Source organism: Apium graveolens, unplaced genomic scaffold (assembly GCF_009905375.1).
Source record: "Apium graveolens cultivar Ventura unplaced genomic scaffold, ASM990537v1 ctg2406, whole genome shotgun sequence".
NCBI lineage: Eukaryota > Viridiplantae > Streptophyta > Magnoliopsida > Apiales > Apiaceae > Apium > Apium graveolens.
Window position 1 is genome coordinate 12,424 of NW_027417640.1, and position 17,432 is coordinate 29,855.

At 34.4% G+C, this 17,432-nt stretch overlaps 1 long non-coding RNA gene across 5 annotated transcripts; it reads right to left on the reverse strand.

The window, feature by feature from the left end:
- Positions 1–899: 899 nt before the first annotated feature.
- LOC141700485 (uncharacterized) lies at positions 900–3,015 on the reverse strand. 5 transcript variants are annotated; one of them, XR_012566374.1, is made up of 4 exons: positions 2,555–3,015; positions 1,792–2,040; positions 1,582–1,704; positions 900–1,443 (listed from the first exon to the last, which is right to left on the reverse strand). It is a non-coding gene; the product is annotated as an uncharacterized LOC141700485 (long non-coding RNA). The 5 variants fall into 5 exon arrangements; XR_012566371.1 differs by lacking the exon at positions 1,792–2,040 and having other exon boundaries at positions 2,555–3,006; XR_012566372.1 differs by lacking the exon at positions 2,555–3,015 and having other exon boundaries at positions 1,792–2,405.
- Positions 3,016–17,432: the final 14,417 nt, after the last annotated feature.

A 17,432-nucleotide genomic window follows, 5' to 3' on the forward strand; every position in this document is an offset into this window, starting at 1 on the left:
CTTTGCAAAAATGATCGGAACAGGTAGTGCATTAATTGTAATTTAGCACTATGTCAATACTGTATCGCATCAGGTTCACATAATGGACACAATATATTAAAGCTTTACCGACATGTCTACAAGGATGTTGTCCCCGTTCGTGACATGGGAAATTATATAGATTGCTCCAAGATTCTGGTATGTGATCAAATTAACACTACAAGGAAAACCGGCTCACACAACGGTTTTTGCCCGTTATCTGATACCCTGAAAAACCGTTGACTATTGAGCCGCCGTCTCTTACATGGATCAGACAACGGGAAAAAACTGTTGTGTGAATGAGCACAGACAACGACCAGAGTAGTAAACCTGTTGTGTTACATCCAGAATAGACAACGCATTCTTGTAACTTATATTGTAAACATCTGTATTAGTCAAGTGTTCTGGAAACGGTTGTGTAGTGTGTCCATAATAATATAAGAACAAAACAAGTAATACAACTCTTATTGTCCTCAAATGGTTGTTCTACAGATCAACACACAACACAAATGAATTAAATAGCTCTTGTAGTAAAATTCTACAGACAACGCTTGCATTTTGTTTTGTGTTGTAGGAACTCTTCTCATACAAGATTTGTCCTGTTTCGTGTGTTGTGTGATTTAGTTTCACACTTGTCTTTTAGTTTACAATGTGTTGAGTTAGTGTTTAAGACATGATTCTTTTTATAACAAATGGTGTTGTCTGAACATAATTAGTTTTATAGAGAAGGGTTTTTTATTCAGTTTGGTATTGTGCGAAAGTCAATATTACAAGCTTTTAGTTTTTGAAATTATTGTGTGAAACAAACTATAACAATGTTTTAACTGGATAACTTACGGGTTAAAATCCCCTCAGACAATGGTTTCCAAATGCAAAGCAAATAAAGCAACATTGTAAAATTAATATGCCATCAAATTTAAAATCCAAAGAAAAACCATTGAGATTACAACCAAGTCATCACCATTACACTAGCAAACAACCAACCCTCCATTACTCCAGCAATCAACCAACCATCCATTACACCATTTCAACTAAAAACCAACTAAGTATAACCAAGTTCTATCTTAAGAAAAATAAGACCATTCGAGTACATGTACTTCGGGACTCTATATTGCTTGTTAAAACATATAAAAATGAAAAATCTGAGTTAACTTTCTTTAGAAATTCAGGTGACATTTACATGTGCAAACACACATGACGCTTTCTCTAGTATACGCACTAATATGCCAACTATAAATACCTTTTTTGCTCAACTATATCCAACTATATTTTCCAATGAATTTTTAGCTTTTGAATCCCCTGTAATAGGTTCATATCATCCATAAATTTTGATTCCCATGGCTTGAAGATTAATAATTGATTTTCCTGTGGTTGGCAGTTGTCCAAGACATTCTCGTGGTCTTTGCTCTCGGGTCTTGTTTTGTCCTGCAAATTCCAATAGAGAAACAAAAACATTAAGCTCCTCGTGACTAAAACTTCCTCTCTTCATAAATTCAATTCCATGTATCAATTTATGCAAATAATAAAATACTTCAGGTTTAATTTAAAACAAAAAGTTCAAACCTAATGATCACTTTTACAAACTCCATTTTCTTCTAGCAGTTATCTTTGTACAGTTCACACAAGAATCTTCAATACACTCTTCAACGATACCAACTTGGCAATCTTTGGTTAGTCAAGTTCAACCTGCAAAAAAAGTATATGTTGTTGATACACGAGAGTTGTGTAAGCTTCTATTTTATTTTGTATTCATACAAGACAATTAATAAAGACCTCCACCAAATCACAAGATTCGACCACACCTTCTAACCCATCACTCACATCTTGTCTTCTATGTTCGTGGTGTGGATGTTGGCTTCCAACAAGTATCATCCTTTCTATTGAGACAATACCCCTACAACAGTTGCAACTCTAGATAACTTTTTTCCTCCTCTAGCAACAATCTATACATGGGCTTGGTTAAACATATCAACAAAGTTTATATAATCTCTCCGCATCCCATTCAAACTTGTTTACCAGGTACTACAAACAACCAATAGTTTGATAAAAATAGAACAAAGTTAAGATACATGCATTCTTGAATCATAGTACTTGCAAAACCAATAATTTCTTAAATCAATCATATAACTTTGTTTAGAATAGACAGCATGAAAATTTATTTAATCTGAAGCAAAAAATATTAATTAAAAGCAATAAAATCAAGATAAGAACAAATCATATATTAAAAGCATCCAAAAATCAAGAATCTATTGAAACAAAATATGTGAATTGAGCAATCATATAACTTAAATTTATCCAGCAGCTAAGAAAACATACATAGTGAGCAATCAAAAATTAATTAATATCATAGGACCACCTGCAAAATGGATGAAATAAAAATTGCAGTATAAAATTACATGACATAACAAATTAGTAGGTTTTTAATACTAATACATTAATTGAACATATGAGCTCCTTTAATAATATATGAAAAGAATATAAAACCCAAGGCAATGAAAATAAAATCATTTAAAAAAAAAATAAGACAAGTGTATACCTTTAACCCAAAAATCGAACTAGGGTTTGCGTTTGAAATCGAGCTTTTGAATAACTCGAGATAGGGGTTAGTTTCTAAGATTTGAATTGGGGTTTGGGTTTGGATTTAGAGAGGTGAGAGGTTAGAGTAAATTGAGGTGTTAAAAATTAGGTTTTAATTACACAAATGGTGTGATGGAAAGAGAGGCCGCATAGGAAGTTCAAACAGAGAGAACATGAGAGAAAGGGAGTTACAGCTTAGAGAGGGAGATGGACTACCATGTAAAGGGGAAATGAGTGAACAAAAGATGGGGAGATAGAGAGAGAGAGAGAGAGATCCATGAGAATGGGGGAGTTGGGACAGAAAGAATGGGGAGATGGAGAGAGAGAGTCAGTGATGAGAAGGGAGAGTTGGGAGAGAGAGAACAGGGAAAATAGAGGGGTGAGAGCAGAGACCGATGAGAAGGAGATATAAACGGGGTTAACAAAATGGGGGGAGATATAAGGGGGAAATAAAATTTTCACTTGGGGGCAAACTAAAAATAGAGGAGATGAAATGAAAAAATGGCCTAAAAAGTGAAATTTGGGTGAAGGGGGAAATGAAAATTTAAACAAGGGGAAAATGAAAAAGTGGGGTTTAAGGTGAAATAGGGGTAAATAGATATTTTTTTATTTATATGTATTATTTTATAATTTTTTTAATTTTACTTTATTTTATAAGAAGATAATCAAAATTAATATATCTTAACATCCGTATGGTTGGATCGTCGAAAAATTTATTTAAATAATCATTTTGTTAATGAGGAACGTGTCTAGTTTGAGAAAGTAGTACTTCAACTAGAATCTTCTTGTAAAGTTATGCAAGATATTTTTTTGAATTTATAAATTATTACATAAAATTTTAGATTACATATTAATGTAATAAAATTCAATCTAACATTTTTATTAATTTATAATTCACTTAAACAAATATATATTAATATCCATATGGTTGGATATTAGAAAAAAATTATTTCAAAAAATTATTTTGTTAAGCAGGAACGAAATCCATTTTAGGAACTACCACTTTCACTACATTTTCGTTATAATTTCAAGCAAGATATATTTGAAAATTTTAAAATATTTTTTAAGTGAATAAAATCAATATATATTAACATCAACAGTTTAAGGAATATATATTAACAAAGTCAATAAAATATATGGCATTAAAAATAATTGTCTGAAATTTAAAATGTGTTGTCTTAACAAAAGTCATACAACAGTTTTTAATATAAAACAATTGTGGGATGTAATATCAACCAAATAAATAGTGCCAAATTCATACAACGGTTTATAACCAAAAAAGGTTATTTAAAAACAATGTCAATAACGGTTTCCAAGAAAAAAACCGTTGTTGAATCACACAACAGTATTTTTAAAAAGCATGTTGTACATAGTTTATACGACAACGTCTGAGAAAAATCATTTTAAAAAATTAATCCTGTAAATCGGGAACGAGTCTCGTTGTCGGGAGGGGTACTTTTACCAGATGTTTCTAATCATGGCATGCAAAATGAATTTCAAATTTTTTAATAATTTGTTCTTATGACTAAAATCTATATATCTTAACATCCGTACGGTTGGATCGTCGAAAAATCATTTTAAAAAATTAATCCTGTAAATCGGGAACGAGTCTCGTTGTCGGGAGGGGTACTTTTACCAGATTTTTCTAATCCTGGCATGCAAATGAATTTCAAATTTTTTAATAATTTTTTCTTATGACTAAAATCGATATATCCTAACATCCGTACGGTTGAATCGTCGAAAAATCCTTTTAAAAAATTAATCCTGTAAATCGGGAACGAGTCTCGTTGTCGGGAGGGGTACTTTTACCAGATTTTTCTAATCCAGACATTCGAGATGAATTTCAAATTTTTTAATACTTTTTTCATGTGACTAAAATGAGTATTTCTTAACATCCGTACGGTTGGATCGTCGAAAAATCATTTTAAAAAATTAATCCTGTAAATCGGGAACGAGTCTCGTTGTCGGGAGGGGTACTTTTAGATTTTTCTAATCCTGGCATGCAAAATGAATTTCAAATTTTTTAATAATTTTTTCTTATGACTAAAATCGATATATCCTAACATCCGTATGGTTGGATCGTCGAAAAATCATTTTAAAAAATTAATCCTGTAAATCGGGAACGAGTTTCGTTGTCGGGAGGGGTACTTTTACCAGATTTTTCTAATCCTGGCATGCAAAATGAATTTCAAATTTTTTAATACTTTTTTCATGTGAATAAAATGAGTATATCTTAACATCCGTACGGTTGGATCGTTGAAAAATCATTTTAAAAAATTAATCCTGTAAATCGGGAACGAGTCTCGTTGTGGGGAGGGGTACTTTTACCAAATTTTTCTAATCCTGGCATGCAAAATGAATTTCAAATTTTTTAATAATTTTTTCTTATGACTAAAATCGATATATCTTAACATCCGTACGGTTGGATCGTCGAAAAATTATTTTAAAAAATTAATCCTGTAAATCGGGAACGAGTCTCGTTGTCGGGAGGGGTACTTTTACCAGATTTTTCTAATCCTGACATGCAAAATGAATTTCAAATTTTTTAATAATTTGTTCTTATGACTAAAATCGATATATCCTAACATCCGTATGGTTGGATCGTCGAAAAATCATTTTAAAAAATTAATCATGTAAATCGGGAACGAGTCTCGTTGTCGGGAGGGTACTTTTACCAGATCTTTCTAATCCTGACATGCAAAATGCATTTCAAATTTTTTGATAATTTTTTCTTATGACTAAAATCGATATATCCTAACATCCGTACGGTTGGATCATCGAAAAATCATTTTAAAAAATTAATCCTGTAAATCGGGAACGAGTCTCGTTGTCGGGAGGGGTACTTTTACCAGATTTTTCTAATCTTGACATGCAAAATGAATTTCAAATTTTTTAATAATTTTTTCTTATGAATAAATTGATATATCATAACATCCGTACGGTTGGATCGTCGAAAAATTATTTTAAAAAATTAATCCTGTAAATCGGGAACGAGTCTCGTTGTCGGGAGGGGTACTTTTACCAGATTTTTCTAATCATGACATGCAAAATGAATTTCAAATTTTTTAATAATTTTTTCTTATGACTAAAATCAATATATCCTAACATCCGTACGGTTCGATCGTCGAAAAATCATTTTAAAAAATTAATCCTGTAAATCGGGAACGAGTCTCGTTGTCGGGAGGGGTACTTTTACCAAATTTTTCTAATCCTGGCATGCAAAATGAATTTCAAATTTTTTAATAATTTATTCTTATAACTAAAATCGATATATCTTAACATTCGTACGGTTGGATCGTCGAAAAATCATTTTAAAAAATTAATCCTGTAAATCGGGAACGAGTCTCGTTGTTGGGAGGGGTACTTTTACCAAATTTTTCTAATCCTGGCATGCAAAATGAATTTCAAATTTTTTAATAATTTGTTCTTATGACTAAAATCGATATATCTTAACATCCGTACCGTTGGATCGTCGAAAAATCATTTTAAAATATTAATCCTGTAAATCGGGAACGAGTCTCGTTGTCGGGAGGGGTACTTTTACCAGATTTTTCTAATCTTGACATTCGAGATGAATTTCAAATTTTTTAATACTTTTTTCATGAAACTAAAATGAGTATTTCTTAACATCCGTACGGTTGGATCCTCTAAAAAATCATTAAAAAAAATTATTTTTTTCATTAGGTATGAAAAAAATCTAGTACGAGGCAACACCCAACGGTTTTTTATGAAAAATTCTTGTCTGAAATAAATTTTGACAACAGTTTTTTTGAAAAAAACCGTTGTCTTAGATGATCAACTTTTTTAAATATTACGGCTGATATTAAATCTACTTTTAATCAACGGCTCTAATTACACCAACTCAACAATCCAAGTGAATGTTTTTTCCCCAATCACATGGTGTCATCTCATCACAAGCAACACTTCAGAAATTTCAAGAATCAGACTTACAGACAACGGTTTTTTATGAAAAAAGGTTGTCTTAGATGAACATTGACAACATTTATTTGAACAAAAGCTGTTGTGTAAGCGTAGCAGCGTTTTTTAATCTAATGGCTGATAATAAATATACATTCAATCAACTGCTCTTATTACACCAACTCAGCAATCCAAGTGAATGTTTTTTCACCAATCACATGGTGCCACCTCATCACAAACAAGTGTGAAAAAATCTTTTAAAAAATTTATCTTGTTCATCGGGAACGAATCCCGTGTTGGGAAGAAGTGCTTTTACCAGATTTTTCTAATCCTGACATTCGAGATGAATTTGAAATTTTTTAATACTTTTTTCATGTGACTAAAATAAGTATATCTTAACATCCATACGGTTGGATCGTTGAAAAAATCATTTAAAAAAAATTATCTTGTTCATCGGGAACGAATTTCATGTTGGGAAGTAGTGCTTTTACCAGATTTTTCTAAACCTGACATTCGAGATGAATTTGAAATTTTTTAATACTTTTTTCATGTGACTAAAATAAGTATATCTTCACATCCGTACGGTTGGATCGTCAAAAAAATCATTTAAAAAATTTATCTTGTTCATCGGGAACGAATCCCGTGTTGGGAAGTAGTGCTTTTACCAGATTTTTCTAATCTTGACATTCGAGATGAATTTGAAATTTTTTAATACTTTTTTCATGTGACTAAAATAAGTATTTCTTAACATCCGTACGGTTGGATCATCTAAAAAATCATTTTAAAAATTTATCTCTTTAATCGGGTATGAAAAAAAATCTAGTACGAGGCAACATCCAACGGTTTTCTATGAAAAAGTCTTGTCTGAAATAAATAGTGACAACAGTTTTTTTAAAAAAAAAACCGTTGTCATCCGTGAGGCACTAGTTTAGTGGCAGAAAGTCAGATTGATCATAGAAATTCCAGAGATATTTTCAGTAACTTGCAGTTTCTTTGCTTTTCTCCCAACAGATTTAAGGTGAGTCTTGGTTGGTGGTTTATATGAAGTTAGGGTTGTGATTTTCTTAAAGCTAGTTTGGCTGGTAGTGATTAGGATTTTGAGAAGAGTGTTTGCAGTTGGCTTATATAAAAATTTTGGCTTTGAGGTGAAGGATTGTTGAGTGTTTGAGCTAAAGGGTTTAGTGGGTTGAGCTTGATTGATTTGGATTGGTAAGGATTGTTTTTGTGGTTCTGAGCCATCTTGTTTTTTCTTTCTTCTCATTTCTTCTCCTTTCTTCTCCTTTTTTCTTGTCATCACCTTTAATCTCATCCTTCTTCTTATCATTGCTGTCAGTTGCTTATAAAGATTGACTTGGATTTAAGCCAAAAGGTTTTTACTCATCATGCTTCTGCTCATCATCATCATTGTCATCTTTTAAATTGAATTGTGTGGTTGGGAACATGGTGTCAGCATTTAGTAGATACCTGTCCAAGACTCTTATCATCTCCGTATTTTCTGCCTTCTTGTTTTTTTTGTACTTTAGATCAGACTGAATAGTCATGATCAACCTCATGTTTGATCTGATATAATTTTTGGGAACAATAAGTTATTTGCATTATTTGGTTCTTGGACAGATGTAGGCCACCCCTTTATTTGGATAATGATAGACTTTAGGAAAAGCTGCTATCTGTGTATTTTAAAGCTCATGAAGTAACTGGGTGTCCTCTGTGATGACTACATGTACCTTTTCAATCACTACATCTAGTTCAGATGCCCTTAGAATTCTGAGATTTGAGATAGACACATGAAGACATCTGTCCACACCACCATCATTAATATTGACAACAATCTTTTTCTGCAAGTAGTTTTTAACATTCACAACCACTGCCCTAATGGAGTTGATAGTGTTGGCCAATGCTTTTTTGTAGGTGATTTAGTTATTTTGAAGAGACATCCCCAAGACTGCAAGAAGTTCACTGAACTCTTGATCTTGATTTGGTCCTTCTGCAGCCTTGATGAGTCTGTCTTTTCCTACATCTTGAAATTGTTGTATTGTGAAAAACTTTGACCAAGTTGAATTGATGTGATAGGCTCTTTAGATTTAGATTTACCAGCATCCTTGGATTGTTGAATCCTAGCTTCAGTCTCCCCCTTAGTCTTGGGAACAAACATGAGTATGGGAGTTGGTAATTCTGGCCTTATATCTTCAGGTAAAGAGGGCAATGGGATATTGAGCTTCCCCATGATGGCTCCCAAAGCTACAGAATTCTGCATTTGGAGATGCTTGTGAGAATCCACCAGGGTTTTGATGTCTGTTTGTTGACTCTGCACCAAAGATGTGTGAGCTTGTACTTGTGTATTTAGTGAGTTGTTGGAGGTTTGAAGAGAAGAGACTTGATGTTGAAGTTCTTGAATGTGCATGTTTGATGAGGAGTGAGATGTGGAGGAAGTAGAGAGCCCAAAAGTATCCTACACAACCTTCTTAATTTTTTTTATGAGCAAGGCTGAAGGAGTGTATCTGCTAGAGTGCATTTGATCCAGCTTCAGTCTTGAGTCATTGGAGTTTGTGATATGATTTTGAACTTGGTCATGCAGGGCTACAAATGAGGTTCTCAGATTCTTGACACTAGTTTCCACCCCACTTAGATCATATCTAGACATTTGATCAGCAAAGGTTGTGAATTTGTTCTTGATCTCTGTCTGTGAGGGAATGATTTGGTCCATCTTTTCCCTGACCATCCTCATAATCTTATCTTGATGCCCAGTTAGAGTGATTTGAAGTGCTTTTCCAAAGTTATGGAAAGCTTTAATTTGAGCTTTATATACTTCATTCACTGCATCATACACTTCCATATGGGGATAAAGATCTAGCATTATTCCCCAAGATAGTTAGATACTCCTCCCTGAACTTGGCTAGTACAACATCCATTTCAATTGTAAATTCTTTGTCCAGCCATGCATCACAGTTTGCATCCTGACCAGACTCATCAATATTTTTTTCCTGTTGTTCTTCAAGATCTGTCTGGTAGGATAGCATGATGATCTGGTAGTCCTGATTTGACATATTAGATATGAGAAGCTGCTGTAAAATTTGAGCAAGGCCACCAATTTGGTCCACCATGAGATCATCAACTGTGGAAGGTTGAGATGCAGCTTCTTGTAGCCATTGGGATATGAGGTTGGGTTCTTGTGGTCGAGAGGTGGAAGGTTGATTGGTTTGGTAAGAAGGGAGTTGGGTGATAGTACCACCTCTGACAGGAGTCATAGTTTGACTCACAGATTGCTCTGTGGTTATGAAAGGTTGTTGTTCTCCACTTGTGGTGAGAACCTCCAATTGAATTGGAGGGGATTTTACTGGGTTATTGTCATGTGCACCATTCTCAAACCCTTGTTCTTCTTGTAAAGCACTGTCACATGAATGTGATGATCTTGCCTCTCCCGTAGCAGGGTCATTGGCAATTATACTCTCAGCTTCAATTATTAGTGCAATTTCAGCTAGGGTTTTGAGGGAAGTTATTCATGTGACAGGAACCTCCAATTGAATTGAAGAGGATATAGATAGCTCCCCCTCAGGAGTACTACCCTCAAACTTTACAGCCTATGAAGGCTGATTTACACATGAAGGTGCATTTGTGATCACCATGGAGTCTTCAGTAAAAACTGATGAATCCTCCATATTTGTGATGGTGTCATCAAGGTCTACCCCGGCTAGTAGCCTCTCACCATCTAAATTTGGTGTCTGGGTGGTGAGCAAGGTTTCTTGAACCAAGTCACTTGAGTGAGATTGCACCTGAGAAATAGATTCAGGAGCTGTGTAGGAAGAAGAAATTTTAGAGACAGAGATTTGTTGATCAGAAATGAGTGTTGGTAGCTCCCTCTAAGTGGATGAGGGAGCTTCAAGGGATGTGCTCTCCTTGTGTGTGCCTTCCTTATTTCTCCTTCAATACACTTGAATTTGTTCAAGTGATGGTTGTGCAGACTTTATACAAGGTGCATTTGGGCTAATGTTCTTTTCAATAGAGACATCATTTTGAGAGGGTGCCTCTAGAATTTACTTTTGTCCCTTATTTACAACTACATCCTTTTGAGAGGATGCAGAGGTGGCTTGAGTGGTCAAATCTAAGTTTTTAGCCTTCTTTGGTTTTCTGACCAAGGGTGACTCTGTTGGTGTTTATTCTTCACCACTCTCACTTATAATTGGTAGGTTTGCCTGATTTCTCTTCTTTTTACTCATTTCACCCTTTTGGGAGGATGAAGTGGTTGGTTTCCTAGCTTCTATTGGTATCAAAGAAAGAGTCTCAGCATTGGAAGGTCTATGTTAGTGTTCCTGTGTTTGTACTTCCACAGGTTCAGGGACCATTGTTGTACTAGATTGAGCATTTGTCCTCATGTCAGGCATGGGGTAAGGATAAGTCCTACATTTCTCCAATATGAATGGATTTAATTTAAGACCCACATGTACCTTATTCTTTGTAAATAGCGATCTAAATAGAATTTTGGACACCTGCTTACAATTACCAATTAATGATCTATCTACACCATCTGTCATATGTATGTCATTAACTTTATAGTTTAAAGTAGACATAATGAATCTAGGAAGAAAAATTTCATTACCTCTTGACTCTAATGGCATTATTATCCCGGTGCTCAACTCCTCCAATTTGTAGTGTCCTACATTGATCTGTTTGTTGTGAGCCATTGAGTAGACCAGCTTCTGGACAATACTAGAGATGTTGTCAAACCCTGACTTTCTACAGGAATAAAAAAGAAAGGACCATTCTCTCCTCAGGTTCTTTATGTTCATGCTTGACAGATTAATCTTCTCAGAATAATTAATGAAGTCCATGAATTCATAAAGCTCATCCTGAGTTGGAGCCTCCACCAGCTTGTCAGTAGGAATGCCTAATGTCATGTTGATATCATTCTCAAAAATCTCCACCTGTTGGCCCTTGATTGTATAGTTTATCATAATTGATGCAGCCTGGTTCTCATGCACAACTGTTCTTGTTACTGCTATGTTCCATAAATCCCCTAAGACATCCAAGTAAAGCACATGATTAACAGTAAGAGCTCCCACACTATGTTTCCGATAGAAACTTCATAAAGCTTTTGAAAGCTTCAGGAGCTTGATTTGCATCTAAAAATGCAAGAAAGTTGGTCTCTTTTGGGATAAAGGGTACAATAATGTTTACTGCCATTGAGAATAGTATGAAGTTTAGTGGTTAAGAAAAATTGAAGAAAAAGAGTTCGAAACGAGAGAGAAATCGGTTTGGAATTGAAAATTCTAGGTCACTTAGAGTTCTCGAAGGCGTAAGTATGTGTATGTCGAGATGTCTGAGTATTTATAGTAAAAGCAAATGACTTATCGAGAACTCAAAAATAAACGTTTGGGATTTGATAATCGAGAAGTCATTTTGAAAAGTGAATTACATATCGAGAAGTCATTTTAATTTACTCATTTAGAGAACTAAAACTGACTTGTCGAGATGTCAAATAAATACTCAGTTTATCCAAAATGGACTTAAATGTTTCCAATCTTTATTTGAATAAATCCAAATAAAATCAGAATAAATTTTTCCAAAAGTATTTCACTAAAATAATTTATGGAATTAAATTATTCCAGTTCTGAGTTATTTATAAGTCTAAAATCTACTTGTAGAGAACTCTGTGTTACAACACTTACAGGGAACTCTACAATGACTTATCAATAAGTCATAATAAAGCTTATCGAGAAGTCCCTCGAGAAGTCAGAGAACTGAATTATTGAGAACTCACTCGCGAAGTCTTAAACTGACTTGTCGATAGGCCAATTAGACTTATCGAGAACTCAGTTCTCTATATATTCTTGATCACTAAAATTCTGCCTTGTGCTAATTTTACATATTGAAAATGTAAATCAACATTTAGACAGTTTTCTTCGAATTGAAAAATTCCAAGCTAAATTTTGAATTTTTAAAAAATAAATATGCAGAGATTTATGAAATATTTATAATTCATATTTCAGTTAATTTCTAATTAATCAAATGAATTTTGATTTATCAAAAATTAATCTGCTGCAAAACATTAGCTGAGTTCTTGCCTTAAGATGAAGAATTAAGCATTCCAATTTCACCTACAAGTCTAGTGAACGTTGCTTTATCCAAAGGTTTAGTAAAAATATAAGCAAATTGTTTTTCTGTTGGAACAAAAATAAGCTCAATGGTACCATTTGTAGCATGTTCTCTAATAAAATGGTACCTTACATCAATGTGCTTTGTTCTAAAATGATTAACTGGATTAGTCACTATAGATATAGCACTAGTATCATCACACATAATTGGAATTTTGTGTAACATTAGGCCATAGTCCATTAGCTGATTTCTAATCCAAAGCACTTGAGCACAGCAACTTTCAGCAACTATGTATTCAGCCTCAGCTGTGGAAGTTGACACAGATTGTTGTTTCTTGATATACTAGGATACAAGTCTTTGTCCAAGAAACTGACAGCTTTCACTAGTGCTCTTCCTTTCAACCCTGTATCCAGCAAAATATGCATTTGTATATCCAACAGCTTCAAAACCAGTTCCCTTAGGATATCATAATCCCAAGTTGGGAGTCCCCTTCAAGTATCTGAAACTCCTCTTCACAACCATCAAATGAGATTCTTTTGGATTGGCTTGAAATTTTGCACACAGACATGTTGCAAACATGATGTCTGGTCTACTTGCAGTTAAGTAAAGCAAAGATCCAATCATTCCTCTATAGATTGAGATATCTACACTCTTGCCTTTTTTATATCCATCCAACTTTGTAGCTATAGACAGAGGTGTAGATGCGGGTGAACAATCAACCATGCCAAACTTTTTCAATAAATCCTTGACATACTTAGTTTGGTTGATGAAGATTCCATCACTTCTTTGACTGACTTGAAGTCCAAGAAAGTAACTTAATTCCCCCATCATACTCATTTCATATTCACTTTGCATAAGCTTAAAGAATCTTTGATAAAGTTTTTCATTAGTAGAACCAAAGATAATATCATCCACATAGATCTGAACTAGGATCATATCATCACCATGCTTCTTGTAGAAGAGAGTCTTGTCAATAGTACCTCTAGTGAATCCATGCTTAATCAAAAATTCTGACAATGTGTCATACCAAGCTCTGGGTGCTTGTTTGAGTCCATAGAGAGCCTTGAATAGATTATATACAAAATTTAGAAATTCTGGATCTTCAAAGCCAGGTGGCAGTTGCACATAAACCTATTCTTCCAACTCATCATTAAGGAATGCACTCTTTACATCCATTTGATATACCTTAAAATTTGAATGTGCAACAAATGCAAGAAAATTCCTTATTGCTTCAAGTCTTGCAACTGGAGAAAAAGTTTCATCATAATTAATTCCTTCTTCATGTGAGTAACCTTTTGCAACCAACCTTACTTTGTTCCTGGTGACTATTCCATTTTCATCCATTTTATTCCTGAACACCCACTTTGTTCCAGTTATACTTCTGTTCTTTGGTGCAGGAACTAATTTCCAAACTTTGTTTCTCTCAAATTAATTTAGTTCTTCTTGCATAGCAGATATCCAATCAGGATCAAGAAGGGTTTTCTCAGTTTTCTTTGGCTCAATTTGTGAAAAAAAATATGCATGAAGGCATTCATTTGCAGTTGCACTTCTAAATCTCACTCCAGCAGTTGGATCACCAATAATTGCTTCTCTAGTATGACTTTTATCCCACTTTCTGGTGTGAGTTTGTTGACTTGAGTTTTCTGTGTTTTCTTCACCATTTGCATGACTTGCAGAACTTTCCTCTCTTTCTCCCCCTCAGTTTGTGCTATTAAATTCAGGTCCATGAGATGAGCTTCCATTATCCTGATTCACTTGTTCAGTCAACTTTCCATCTATTCTGTGATTTATGTTGACTTCAGCTTCATCATCAGAATCACTATCAATGTTGAGATTTTCAAACTTTAGGACTTCTACTTCATTTTCATCAAGGCATTCCAAACCTTGGCATTTGTCATCATCAAAAGTAACATATGTGTTTTCCATAATCTTCTTTTGATCAAACACATAGACCTTGTAGGCAGTTCTTTCCAATGAATATCCCAGAAAAATTGCCTCAAAAACTTTAGAGTCAAATTTTCCCACATATTCAGAGGTGTCCTTCAAAACATAGCACTTACTTCCAAACACATGAAGATGCTTCACAGTAGGCTTTCTTTTAGACAAGATTGAGTAGGGTGATTTACCAAGATTTTTGTTAATAAGATATATGTTTTGAGTATAGCATGCAGGTTTACAGCTTCTTCCCAAAAACTAGTTCGCAACTTTGTATCTTGCAGCATTGTTCTAGGAGCCTTTACTAGTGTTCTATTCTTTCTCTTAACTACCCTATTTTGTTGAGGTGTTGTAGCATCTGAGAATTCTTGAACAATGCCTTTGTCTTTGCAGAATTCAGTTAAGGTTGCATTCTTGAATTATGTACAGATATCACTCCTCAATCCTTTCACACAATTCTGATCTTCAGCCTGCTTCTCAATCTTCTTGATGTGCTCAATTATGATGTGTGGAGTCTCATCTTAAGAGTGCATAAATTCTACCCATGTATATCTTGAGTAGTCATCCACCATTATTAGTGCATATCTTTTTCTTGAAATTGACTAGACATTAACTGGTCCAACTAAATCCATGTGAATAAGTTGCAGAGGCGCACTTATAAAATTCACAGTTTTACTTTTGTGGCTTGATCTTTTCATTTTTCCTTTTTGACAAGCATCATAGACTTCATCTTGAGCAAATTCTAGATTAGGCATGTCTCTCACTAACTCCTTTTTAACTAGAGTATTGATTGCTTTGAAATTTAAATGAGACAGCTTCTTATGACATAGCTTGCTTTGCTCTACAGATGCCTTGGTGTAGAAGTAACAAATTCCATCCTCATTTGCCAAGTCTAAGTCTGAAACAAACAAGCTTCCTTTCCTTGCTCCTTTCAGAGCAACTTCACCAGTTTTCTTGCTGATAAAAGTACATTCTTCTTTGTTAAATAAAATCTTGAAACCTTTGTCTGCAAATTGGTTGACACTAAGAAAATTTACTTCAAGACCAGCTACCAATGCTACATCTTCAATGACAATATTTCCAGAGATCTATTTGCCATATCCCATTGTGAAGCCTTTGTTGTTGTCTCCAAAAGTCATTAATGGGCCAACCTTCTCCTTAAACTGTGATAGCGGGGCCGTATCACCTGTCATATGTCTTGAGTATCCACTATCTATGATCCATATGACTTTCTTTTTTTGCCCTGCACACAATGAGTTTAAGTGTGTTTAGCAACCCAAAAAGTGATAGGTACTTTCTTCTTGTTAACAGATTTGATAGAGGTAGAGTTTGATGATTCAGAAAAAATAGAGTTCATTGAAAGATGTGCATTGCCCTTATTAGCTGAGGATTCAATATTGATTTCCTTGAGATCAACTCTCAGCTTGTGGCAACTTGTCATTACTTTCATGTTGCAAGGTATGCAATCAAACTTGTCACAGAATGAGTAGGGATCTTCAGTTTTTACTTCATTGTATTTGCATGCTCCCACTCCTGGCTTACTAACAACCTTTTTGCAAAGGTGAGTTAGATGATTCACAGAGCCATATTTTTAGCATTGCTTTATTGCTGCATCTGCAACATAATTATTTCTTTTGTTTATCTTTATATTTCCATTTTTATTCTTCTTCTTCCTTCTTGCATCTTCAGTTTTTGTTTCCTTGACAGGTGTCTTGGAATCTTGATTGACCATGGGCTTCTTTTCAGTTTTGGAAATTGGAGTTGTTTCTGCATTTTTCTTCTCATTATCTTCATCAGCAATTTCTTGCTTTATGATCAACTCTTCTTCACTGAAATCTACTTCACATGCTTTGAACATAGGTGAACCTACCTTTCTCAGCATAGCTGGGACATCTTCATTTTCTATTATTTTTCCTTTATCACCTACAGCTTTCTTGATGATATTCAAAGCATCATAATCAAGACCAATAGCTATGTTAGCACATGGCTTGTTCTTCTCATAGTACTGACCAACCAACTCAGATGCATTCCTGAATGATTGCAGTTTCACTTCATTCTTCTCAACCTTTTCTCTTAACACAGTTTTAATCTCATTGGCACACTTTAGCTTATTTTTCAAATATTCATTTTCTTGCTTGACTGACTCAAGCTCCACAAGTAGTAGATCCATCTTTTGCTTCTCACTCTAAAGCTTCTCATTAGCTTCAGCCTACTGACTTCCTCAGTAGCTGCCACTAAGCTAGTGTGTATATGAAACATCTCCATACTCATCTTTTACACAGTCTCCTTATATTTACTAGCATTTAAATCAATAGTGGTTAGAGTTGGTACCTTTGATTTTGAAGTGGATGCTTCTCCATGCTCAAAATCCATGAGTGCATAGCTTTCAACCTCTTCATCCTCATCATCAACATCAGTATCATCCCAACTCTTTCCTTCTGCAATATAAGCTTTTCCAGACTGCTTCTTCAAGAGAGCTTCATACTTTGCTTCAAGTTTAAGATAGGCCTTGTCTTTCTTCACCTTTTTAGGCTTTCTACATTCAGTAGTAAAGTGACCCAATTCATCACAGTTGAAGCACCTTATCTTTAATCTATCCAGAAATTCTGTTTTGTAGCCACCTTTGCTAGCTGAATTGTACTGAGCTTTTGGTTTCCAATTATTGCTGTTAGAAGATTATCCCTTGCCTTTGAAAAACCTTGGCTTCTTGACTCTTATGTTCGAGAATTTCTTAGCCAAGTAATTCATGGATTGATCCATTTCATCTAGCTCATCCAAGGTATAATATTTATCTACCTCCAGTTCCAATACAACATGCTTTTGAGGTCCTTTGTTCTTTTATTCCATAGCTTGAATAACTGGAACTTGATCATCTTTCTCATCTTCACTTTCTT